Raw genomic sequence first — 12,635 nt, 5'->3', positions numbered from 1 at the left:
CTTCCAGGTGTCAGTTTCAGCTGCAGTGATTTGTATGTGGGGTCCAGGTCGATGTGTCTGTTGGTGGATGTTCTTGCCGTTTCCGGGTGTCAGTTTCAGCTGTAGTGGTTTGTATATGGTGTCCAGGTCAATGTGTCTGTTGATGGAGTTTGGCAAGAACAAACCAATATAAATACCGGAAGAAACATCAAAGCAGCGCTTCACACGAGGCTCCAACAGCACTGATGATGTTCCCTAGCCAGGGAACGAAACTGTTTGCAGCAAAAACTTCCAGCTCGGCGAGCAGAACCACAACAACGGATACCCGAGCTACAAATCTTCAATCAGATTTTAATGGATGTGTTATCCCAGTCAAAGTGGTGTCCTTCCTCATCTGTATGTGAGGATACTAGTGAGAATGGGTCATGTCGTTTTGTGGCTAGTTGATGTTCGTGAATCCTAGTGGCTAGTTTTCTGCCTATTTGTCCAATGTAGCCTTTGTTACAGTTCTTGCAAGGTATTTTGTAGATGACATTAGTTTTGCTTGTTGTCTGTATAGGGTCTTTCAAGTTCATTAGCTGCTGTTTTAGTGTGTTGGTGGGTTTGTGGGCTACCATGGTACCAAGGGGTCTGAGTAGGCTGGCAGCCATTTCCAAGATGTCATTGATTAGCGAGCAAACCTACATCCAGAATTTCTGATTCAGACTGTTAAATCCACCCTCAATCCCATATGTCTGTATTTTGTGCAATAGCCTACCATGGGGAATCTTATCAAACACCTTATGAAAATCTATATACACCACATCAACTGCTTTACCCTCATCCATCTGTTTGGTCACCTCAAAGAACTCAATAAGGTTTGTGAGACATGACCTACCTTTCACAAATCCATGTTGACTATCCCTAATCAATTTATTTCTTTTCAGGTAATTATAAATCCTATCTTTTCGAGCCTTTTCCAACACTTTACCAACAACTAAAGTAAGGCAAACTGATCTATAATTACCAGAATTGTCCCTATTCCCCTTCTTGAACAAGGGAACAACATTTGTTATTCTCCAGTCTTCTAGCACTATTCCTGGCTTCCCAGAAAATCATAGGACAAATACATGATTTGGAGATGCCGGCGTTGGACTGGGGTGTACAAAGTCAAAAATCACACACCAGGTTACAGTCCAACAGGTTTAATTGGAAGCACACTAGCTTTCGGAGTGTCGCTCCTTCATCAGGTTGGACAATAACCTGGTGTTGAAGGATAAATCCAGCCAGACTCAGGGCACTTATCTATTTTTTACCTTTTCCAGAATTGCTAACACCTCCTCCTTGTGAACCTTAATACCATCTAGTCTTGTAGCCTGTATCTCAATGTTCTTCTCGCCAACATTGTCTTTTTCTAGTGTGAATACTGAACATTGTCTTCTTTTAGTGTGCATACTGATAAATTGTATGAAGCAAAACACAGCTACTGGTTGAATGTGTTATTCAAATAAATGATAATTAAAGAAAAGCTAAGGCATGTTTAAAAATGGATGAGAGCTTCAGCTGAGTGCTTGATATTTTTAAAAATTTTAATGTTAAATTTTATTTTATCTTTCGCTGGCTCATTTAAAATCGGTCAGTAAGGAAAGGTAATTTTTTTTAATATATAAGGGCTTTTTCAGCTTAATGCCGTTGAGGGCATTCAAGAGACAGAGCGTGATAGTAGATTTAGAGAGGTGGTTACACAGCAGGATCGGGCAGGTACATGGCGACTGTCAGGAAAAGTAAGAACACAGTTAAGAGGTCTCCTGTTTCTCTCAAACAGATATTCCATTTTGGATACTGCTGAAGGGGATAGTCTGTCAGAGCAAAATAGAAGTGATGGTCAGATCTTGGGCAGTAAGAATGAATCTTATGTTAAGTGGAATTTGTCAAGATTTTCAAAAGTAAATGTTATGAGGGACTCTTCTGTCAGAAGCACAGACAGAAATTCCGTGGCTGTGAGTATGAATCTAGAATAGTATGTTGCCTTCCTGGTGCTAGGGTTAACGATGTCTCAAAGTAGTTGAAACATATTGTCAAAGGGTAGAGTGAGAAACTGGAAATTGCTATACACATTGATAGGAACAAATTGTTAGGGAAAGAGTTAACGCTTTGCAGAGTGAATTTGAGAGGTTATGTAGAAGGTTAAAAAGCAGAACCACAAAGGTAGTCATCTCTGGCTTACTCCTGGTATTACATTCTAATGAGAGTCTAAATAAAAAGTGCAACTAAATTAATGGTTGAAGAGATGGTGTAACGTACAAAAGGGATGGGTTTCACCTGTACTGGAAAAGGACCATTATCGTGGTGGGATGATTTGCTAGTTAGAGTATGAGAGATGCACAGCATGGAAACAGACGCTTCGGTCCAACCCGCCCATGCCGACCAGATATCCCAACCCAATCTAGTCCCACCTGCCTGCACCCAGCCCATATCCCTCCAAACCCTTCCTATTCATATACCCATCCAAATGCCTCTTAAATGTTGCAATTGTACCAGCCTCCACCACTTCCTCTGGCAGCTCATTCCATACACGTACCACCCTCTGCGAGAAAACGTTGCCCCTTAGGTTTCTTTTATATCTTTCCCCTCTCACCCTAAACCTATGCCCTCTAGTTCTGGACTCCCCGACCCCAGGGAAAAGACTTTGTCTATTTATCCTATCCATGCCTCTCATAATTTTGTAAACCTCTATAAGATCACCCCTCTGCCTCCGATGCTCCAGGGAAAACAGCCCCAGCCTGTTCAGCCTCTCCCTGTAACTCAGATCCTTCAACCCTGGCAACATCCTTGTAAATCTTTTCTGAACCCTTTCAAGTTTCGCAACATCTTTCCGTTAGGAAGGAGACCAGAATTGCACCCAATATTACAACAGTGGCCTAACCAATGTCCTGTACAGCCGCAACATAACCTCCCAACTCCTGTACTCAATACTCTGATCAATAAAGGAAAGCATACCAAACGCCTTCTTCACTATCCTATCTACCTGCAACTCCACTTTCAAGGAGCTATGAATCTGCACTCCAAGGTCTCTTTGTTCAGCAACACTCCCTAGGACCTTTTCATTAAATGTAGAAGTCCTGCTTAGATTTGCTTTCCCAAAATGCAGCACCTCACATTTATCTGAATTAAACTCCATCTGCCACTTCTCAGCCCAATGGCCCATCTGGTCCAGATCCTGTTGTAATCTGAGGTAACCCTCTTCACTGTCCACTACACCTCCAATTTTGGTGTCATCTGCAAACTTACTAACTGTACCTCTTATGCTCGCATCCCAATCATTTATGTAAATGACAAAAAGTAGAGGACCCAGCACCGATCCTTGTGGCATTCCACTGGTCACAGGCCTCCAGTCTGAAATACAACCCTCTACCCCCACCCTCTGTCTTCTACCTTTGAGCCAGTTCTGTATCCAAATGGCTAGTTCTCCCTGTATTCCATGAGATCTGACCTTGCTAACCAGTCTCCATAGGGAACCTTGTCGAACGCCTTACTGAAGTCCATATAGATCACATCTACTGCTCTGCCCTCAACAATCTTCTTTGTTACTTCTTCAAAAACCTCAATCAAGTTTGCGAGACATGATTTCCCACGCACAAAGCCATGTTGACTATCCCAAATCAGTCCTTGCCTTTCCAAATACATGTACATCCTGTCCCTCAGGATTCCCTCCAATAACTTGCCCACCACCAAGGTCAGGCTCACCGGTCTATAGTTCCCTGGCTTGTCTTTACCACCCTTCTTAAACAGGGGCACCACTTTTGCCAACCTCTAGTCTTCCGGCACCTCACCTGTGACTATCGATGATACAAATATCTCAGCAAGAGGCCCAGCAATCACTTCTCTAGCTTCTCACAGAATCCTTGGGTACACCTGATCAGGTTCTGGGGATTTATCCACCTTTAACCATTTCAAGACATCCAGCACTTCCTCCTCTGTAATCTGGACATTTTTCAAGATGTCACCATCTATTTCCCTACAGTCTATATCTTCCATATCCTTTTCCACAGTAAATACTGATGCAAAATACTCATTTAGTAACTCCCTCATTTTCTGTGACTCCACACAAAGACCATCTTGCTGACCTCTGAAGGCCCCTATTCTCTCCCTAGTTACCCTTCTGCCCTTAATATGTTTGTAAAAACTCTTTGGATTCCCCTTAATTCTATTTGCTGAAGCAATCTCATGTCCCCGTTTTGCCCTCCTGATTTCCCTCTTAAGTATACACCTACTTCCTTTATACTCTTCTAAGGATTCACTCGATCTACCCTCTGTATACCTGACATATACTTCCTTCTTTTGCTTAATCAAACTCTCAATTTCTTTAGTCATCCAGCATTCCCTATACATACCAGCCTTTCCTTTCACCCTGACAGGAACATACTTTCTCTGGATTCTTTTTATCTCATTTCTGAAGGCTTCCCATTTTCCAGCCGTCCCTTTATCTGCGAACATCTGCCTCCAATCAGCTTTTGAAAGTTCTTGCCTAATACCGTCAAAATTGGTCATTCTCCAATTTAGAACTTCAACTTTTGGATCTGGCCTATCCTTTTCCATCACTATTTTAAAACGAATAGAATTATGGTCGCTGGCCCCAAAGTGCTCCCCCACTGACACCTCAGTCATCTGCCCTGCCTTATTTCCCAAGAGTAGGTCAAGTTTTGCACCTTCTCTAGTAGGTACATCCACATACTGAATCAGAAAATTCTCTTTAGCACTTAAGAAATTCCTCTCCATCTAAACCCTTAACACTATGGCAGTCCCAGTCTATGTTTGGAAAGTTAAAATCCCCTACCATAACTCCCCTATTATTCTTACAGATAGCTGAGATCTCCTTACAAGTTTGTTTCTCAATTTCCCTCTGACTATTAGGGGGTCTATAATACAATCCCAATAAGGTGATCATCCCTTTCTTATTTCGCAGTTCCACCCAAATAAATTCCCTCGATGTATTTCCGGGAACATCCTCCCTCAGCACAACTGTAATGCTATCCCTTATCAAAAATGCTACTCCCCCTCCTCTCTTGCCTCCCTTTCTGTCCCTCCTGTAGCATTTGTATCCTGGAACATTAAGCTGCCAGTCCTGCCCAGCCCTGAGCCATGTTTCTGTAATTGCTATGATATCCCAGTCCCATGTTCCTAACCATGCCCTGAGTTTATCTGCCTTCCCTGTTAGGCCCCTTGCATTGAAATAAATGCAGTTTAATTTATTAGTCCTACCTTGTCCCTGCCTGCCCTGACTGTTTGACTCGCTTCTGTTCTCAGCTGTACGCGTCTCAGATCGATCTCTTTCCTCACTATCTCCCTGGGTCCCACCCTCCCACCTTACTAGTTTAAATCCTCCCACGCAGTTCTAGCAAATCTCCCTGCCAGTATATTAGTCCCCTTCCAATTTAGGTGCAATCCGTCCTTCTTGTACAGCTCACTTTTACCCCAAAAGAGATTCCAATGATCCAAAAATGTGAATCCTTCTCCCTTACACCAGCTCCTCAACCATGCATTCATCTGCTCTATCCTCCTATTCCTGCCCTCACTAGCTTGTAGCACTGGGAGTAATTCAGATATTACTACCCTTGAGGACCTCCTTTTTAAATTTCTGCCTAACTCTTTGTAATCTCCCTTCAGAGTCTCAAACTTTTCCCTTCCAATGTCGTTGGTTCCAATGTGGACAATGACCTCCTACTGGTCCCTCTTCCCCGTGAGAACATTCTGCACCCTCTCTGAGACATCCTTGATCCTGGCACCAGGGAAACAACACACCATTCTGCTTTTTCTCTGCTGGCCACAGAAACGTCTGTCTGTATCTCGGACTACAGAATCCCCTAACACAATTGATCTCTTGGAAGCCAACATACTCCTTGTTGCATTAGAGCCAGTCTCACTACCAGAAACTTGGCTGTACGTGCTATGTTCCCCTGAGAATCCATCACCCCCTACATTTTCCAAAACAGCATACCTGTTTGAAATGGGTATATCCATAAAAGATTCCTGCACTAGGTGCCGACCTCTCTTACCCTTCCTGGAGTTAACCCATCTATGTGACTATATTTGAGATTTTCCCCCCTTCCTATAACTGCCATCCATCACATTCTGTTGCTGTTGCAAATTCCTCATCGCTTCTATCTGTCTCTCCAACTGACCCATTCAATCTGATAAGATTCGCATCCAACAGCATTTATGGCAGATATAATCCGCAGTAACCCTTAAACTCTCTTTAAACTCCCACATCTGACAAGAAGTACATATCACTGCAAAGGCCATTTTTGTTCCTTCACAATCTACAGACCCAGAAAATAACACCGTCTTATTCCTCTACAAACACTGCCCCAGGTTAAATTAATGGCTATGGCTTATATTTTAAGTTTAATCAAGAAACTTATCTCCAAAAATATATAATCAAGAAAGAATCCACTGTACCCACTAATGCAGCCTTTCTCTTGGACAGACTTAAAACAATTAACTTCTCTGATTCTGTGCTGTGAACTTCACCCAACAGTTCCTCCAAGATTAGTTGTGAATTTCACTATTTGTTAATTTTCCCAGATGCACTCCGATGTCCAGCGATACACAAATAAAAATAAGCTGGATGTCTATATCCTGGTGTTGTGCAATTTGAACATTGTACACGTCAGTGTCACACCTAAATCTCAACAATGACCAAGCATTGGAACTAAGTGGGGGCTGGAAACAAGGCTAAATGTAAATAGGCCCCAGTGGGATTTGAACTCATTAGCCCTGGTTTACAAGACCAGTGCTTCTATTTTGAGAGTGTTTAAACCAGTGGTGGTGGTTTGCAGGGTTGTGGGGGTGGGAGAGGAGGGTGGGGTGCACTCATAAGTAGCAGTAAAAATAGAAAAAAGCTCAGGATGCCTCCAAATCAGAAAAGAGCAAGTTAATTAGAAAGGCAGACAAGAGCAAATCAGGGAACAAGGTATCTCTGAAGAATTAAACTGCATTTCTTTCAGTGCAAGGGGTCTTACAGATATGTCTGATGAACTCACGTCATACCTATTACAGAAAATTGGCTGAGGGAAGGACACAACTGGCAGTTCAATGTTCTGGGTTTTTGATGCTATAGGAAGGACAGAAAGGAAGGCAAGAGAGATGTGGGAGTGGCATTTTTGATTAAGGAAAATATTACTACTGTAATTAGAGAGCATATTTCTCAGGGACCGTCCAGTGAAACTGTCAGAGAAATTACCCACATGAACAGAGACCACACAAGCATGAAATGGGTGAAATTGGCAAGCTGTTTATTACAAGTGATATCGCTGGAAAAGAAATTGCCTAGGCTGACTCAGAACTGACAGTCTGTACTGAAAATCAAGGGTTCTCTTCCTCGAGCAGTGGGCACTAGCAGTTTTATAGGAGTACAGTAATGTGGTGTGAATTAAAGTACAATCAAGATTAAAACATAACCAATAGTAGGACAATCAGCCACCCTGTAGCAGCGATCAATCCATGATTGATTTAGGAGGTTCCGATCCTCTGTGAGAGCAGGTGCTAATGTTTCTCATCCTGGCATCAATGGGTTTCCATTGTGGTTAATCCACAAGTGAGGTAGCTTGGTGCCTTTCAGTCTGAGCATCCTTCATAGAGTTCCAGTATGCGTGAGCAGTGAAGCTGCCCTTAGGGCTTCGGGAGCAGTTAGGGCTACTGAGGGCTAGGAAGTCTGTTGTCAGCGTGTCTCAGGAAGTGTATTCCCCAGTCTGGAAGTGGCTTGAGTCATCTCCTATTTGCTGTCTAATGTCTTAGTTAGCCTGTTTGGTCAAGGCTGAGGCACTCTGGGTAGTTTCTGTTGTGGTTTAAGCAGATATGGTTCCTTATGCTCTTTTTGGCAATGCCGGGGGTGGACAGGGAGTGGATCTTCTCCCACAGAAACTATATGGATAGAAATTAGAAATAAGGACTAACATCTTTTAAAAAGAACAAGGAGGGTGGAAAGAGAGGAGGGGGTGTAGCATTGCTAATTAGAGAGTGCATCACAGCTACAGAAACAAAGGTTGTTGAGGAAGGTTTGTCTATTGAGTCAGTATGGGTGGGAATTAGGAACAGCAAAGGAGCTGCCACTTCATTGGGGGTTTTCGACAGCTCATAAGCTGGCAGATTTTGGAAAAAATGTAGATGTAGCAGGATTGTTGTTATGGGTAACTTCAACTTTCCCAATATTGACTGGAACCTCCTTAGTGCAGATGGTTTGGATGGAGCCGTTTTTGTCAGGTGTGTTCAGAAGGGTATACTTACTCAGTATGTAGACAGGCTGACGAGGGGAGAGGCCATTTTGGATTTAGTGCTCAGCAACGAGCCAGGACAGGTGTCAGATCTCACGGTGGGAGAACACTTTGGTGACAGTGAACACAACTGCCTCACATTTAGCATAGCCTTGGAGAGGGAAAGGAGCAGTTACCAAGGGAAGATATTTAATTGGGGAACAGGAAATTATGACGCTATCAGACAGGAGTTAAGAAGTGCAGACTGGGAGCAATTGTTCCACAGAAAGGGCACAGCAGACATGTGGAGACTGTTTAAGGAGCAGTTGTTGCAGGTGATGCACAAATTTGTTCTTCTGAGACAGGTAAGAAGGGGTAAGATTAAGGAACCTTGGATGACAAGAACAGAGGAGCTTCTCATCAAAAAGAAGAAGACAGCTTACATAAGGTGGAGGAAGCAAGGCTCTAGCACAGTTTTACAGGATTACAGGCCTGCTAGAAAGGAGCTCAGAAATTGATTGAGGAGAGTCAGGAGGGGGCACAGAAAAGGCTTGGCGGTAAGGATTAGGGAGAACCCAGCGGCGTTTTACTCATACTTGAGGAATAAGAGAATGATCAGGGAGAAGGTAGAGCTGGTTAGGGATAGCGTAGGGAACTTGTGTGTGGAGTCTGAGCAGATAGGGGAAGCCCTAAATGAGATTTTTGCTTCGTTTTCACTAAGGAAGGGGACCTTGTCATGAATAAGAACTTTGAGGAGCTGGGAAAGAGTCTTGAACAGATCAAGATTGATGAAGTTGATGCGCTGGAAAATTTGGAAATATTGAAATTGATAAGTCTTCAGGGCCAGACCAGATTTATCCAAGGTTGCTCCGGGAAGTGAGAAAGGAGGTTCCCTAAGCTGGTGACAAAGATCTTTGTTTCCTCGCTCTCCATGGGAGTCGTACCAGAGGATTGGAGGGAGGTGAATATTGTTCCTCTTTTCAAGAAGGGTAATAGGGAAATCCTTGGCAATTACAGACCAGTCAGTCTTACGTCTGTGGTCAGCAAAGTTTGGAAAGAATGCATAGGATTTATGACTATTTGGAAAAGCATAGCGTGATTAAAAGCAGTCAATATGGCTTTGTTTATGTAGATCATGTGTTGCTGGAAAAGCGCAGCAGGTCAGGCAGCATCCAAGGAGCATGAAATTCGATGTTTCGGGCATAAGCCCTTCTTCAGGAATGAGGAAAGTGTGTCCAGCAGGCTAAGATAAAAGGTAGGGAGGAGGGACTTGGGGGAGGGGCAATGGAGTTGTGATAGGTGGAAGGAGGTCAAGGTGAGGGTGATAGGCCGGAGTGGGGTGGGGGCGGAGAGGTCAGGAAGAAGATTGCAGGTTAGGAAGGCGGTGCTGAGTTCCAGGGATTCGACTGAGACAAGGTGGGGGGAGGGGAAATGAGGAAACTGGAGAAATCTGAGTTCATCCCTTGTGGTTGGAGGGTTCCCGGGCGGAAGATGAGGCGCTCTTCCTCCAACCGTCGTGTTGTTATGGTCTGGCGATGGAGGAGTCCAAGGACCTGCATGTCCTTGGTGGAGTGGGAGGGGGAGTTAAAGTGTTGGGCCACGGGGTGGTTGGGTTGGTTGGTGCGGGTGTCCCAGAGGTGTTCTCTGAAACGTTCCGCAAGTAGGTGGCCTGTCTCCCCAATGTAGAGGAGGCTACATCGGGTGCAGCGGATGCAATAGATGATGTGTGTGGAGGTGCAGGTGAATTTGTGACGGATATGGAAGAATCCCTTGGGGCCTTGGAGAGAAGTAAGGGAGGAGGTGTGGGCGCAAGTTTTGCATTTCTTGCGATTGCAGGGGAAGGTGCTGGGAGTGGAGGTTGGGTTGGTGGGGGGTGTGGACCTGACGAGGGAGTCACGGAGGGAGTGGTCTTTTCTGAACGCTGATAGGGGAGGGGAGGGAAATATATCCCTGGTGGTGGGGTCCGTTTGGAGGTGGCGGAAATGACAGCGGATGATACGATGTATATGGAGGTTGGTGGGGTGGTAGGTGAGAACCAGTGGGGTTCTTTCCTGGTGGCAGTTGGAGGGGCGGGGCTCAAGGGTGGAGGAGCGGGAAGTGGAGGAGATGCGGTGGAGGGCATCGTCGATCACGTCTGGGGGGAAACTGCGGTCCTTGAAGAAGGAGGCCATCTGGGCTGTACGGTATTGGAACTGGTCCCCCTGGGAGCAGATGCGGCGGAGACAAAGGAATTGGGAATATGGGATGGTGTTTTTACAGGGGGCAGGGTGGGAGGAGGTGTAGTCCAGGTAGCTGTGGGAGTCAGTCAGTTTATCCTGTCTGATAGCATCATAATTTTCTGTTCCCCAATTAAATATCTTCCCTCGGTAAATGCACCTTTCACTCTTCTTGAACTGCTGCAGTTCATTTGCTATGGGTAATCCCACAATGCTGTTAGGGAGGGATTTCCAAGATTTTGTCCCAGTGGCACTGGAGGAACAAATATATATTTCCAAATCAGGATAGTGAGTGGTTTAGAAAGGATCTTGGAAGGGTGACATTGCTATGTAACTTCTGCCCTTGTCCTTCCAGATGGTACAGGTCTTCGATATAGAAGGATTGTCACTGTCGTTTGAATACCCTTGGATTTCTGCTCTTTTGTCCACATTTGAACTAAGACTGTAATGAGGTCAAGAGCTGAATGACCCTGTTGAATCCTAACTGAGCATCCGTCAGCAGATTATTGTTAAACAAGTGCTGCTTGCTAGCACTGTTGATAATACTTTCCATCATTTTACTGATGATCAAGAGAGGACTAATAGGGCAATAATTGGCTGAGTTGAATTTGTCTAATTTTTTGTGTACTGTACATATCTGGGCAGTTTGCCACATTATCAGGTAGGTGCCAGTGTATTAGCTATATTGGAATGGTTTGTCGAAGGGTGCAGTAAGTTCTCGAGCACATGTTTTCAGTACTATTACTGGAATACTGTCAGGGCATACAGATGTTTCAGTATGCAGTGCTTCCAGATGTTTTTTGATATCATGGGGAGTTAATCTGATTGGTTGAAGACAGCTATCTGTGATGCTGGGGACCTGTGGAGGAAGCCAGATGGAACATCGACATGGCACTTCTGGCTGAAGATTGTTGCAAATGCTTCAGTCTTGTGTTTTGCTGTGTCGGGCTCCCACATCATTGAGGGTAGGGATATTTGTGGACCCTCCACTTCCAGTGAGTTGTTTAATTCAATACTGGATGTGGCAGGACAGTAGAGCTTAGATCTGATCCACTGTTTGTGGAATTGCTTAGTTCTGTTTATCACTTGCTGCTTATTCTGTTTAACATGTAACTGGTCCTGTTTTTGGCTTCTCCGGGTTGAAATTCCATTTTTAGGCGTCCAATGAGCCACTTCTGGAATCCCCTCCTGTATTCTTTATCGAAGAACATTAGTCCCCTGACTTGATCAACCATACAACACCAACATCAACTTCACAAGTTTCCTCTCCCCTCCCCTACCTCATACCAGATCCAACCCTCCAACTTGGCCCCTCTCTTGAACGGTCCTACCTATCCATCTTCCTTCCCACCTAACTGATCCATCCTCCCCTCCGACCTATCACTATCACCCCACCTGTATCTACCTATCACCTTCCCAGCTAACTTCCCCCAAATCCCCACTCCTGCCCATTTATCTCTCAGCCCTCTTGGGCACACCCCTCCCCCAGCCCACACCACATGTCTGACTAAGAGTTTATGCTCGAAACGTCGACTCTTCTGTTCCTTGGATGCTGCCAGACCTGCTGTGCTTTTCCAGCACCACATTTTTCAACTCTGATTTCCAGCATCTGCAATCTTCACGTCCTCCCCTCACTTGATGGTAATGGTTGAGTTGGGGGATATGTCAGGTCATCAGGTTACAGATTGTAATTGAATACAGTTGTGCTGCTGCTGATGATTCACAGTGCTTCAAAGATGCCCAGTTTTGAGTTGTCAGATTTGTTTGAAATTTATCCAGTTTAGCACAATGATAGTGCCACACAACATGAAGGCAGGACTTGGTCTCCTCAAGGACTTTGCAGTGGTGACTCTTATCAATATTGACATGGACAGATGCATCTGTAGGTGGCAGACTGGGGTGGATCAGGTCAAGTTTTCTGTTTTTGGTTCCCTCATTACATACCTCAGACCCAGTCAACCCAGTTGAATAGTGGTGCTGCCTAGACACATGTGGTCCCCCACCCAGATATATTCTGGGCCCTTGTCACCACCAGTGCATCATCCAAATAGTATTCGATTGGCAGGAGGACAGATTCTTTAACCAAGGAGCAGGCAGTGTGTGATCAGCAGGAGGCTTCCTTGCTCATATGGTTAGCACCGAAACAGGCCCTTTGGACTAACCAGTCCATGCTGAACATAATCCAAACTAAACTAGTCCCACCTGCTTG

The sequence above is a fragment of the Hemiscyllium ocellatum genome, chromosome 21, assembly GCF_020745735.1.
Source record: "Hemiscyllium ocellatum isolate sHemOce1 chromosome 21, sHemOce1.pat.X.cur, whole genome shotgun sequence".
Lineage (NCBI taxonomy): Eukaryota > Metazoa > Chordata > Chondrichthyes > Orectolobiformes > Hemiscylliidae > Hemiscyllium > Hemiscyllium ocellatum.
The sequence above is the reverse complement of the archived record's forward strand: the minus strand, read 5'-3'. Positions refer to the sequence as shown.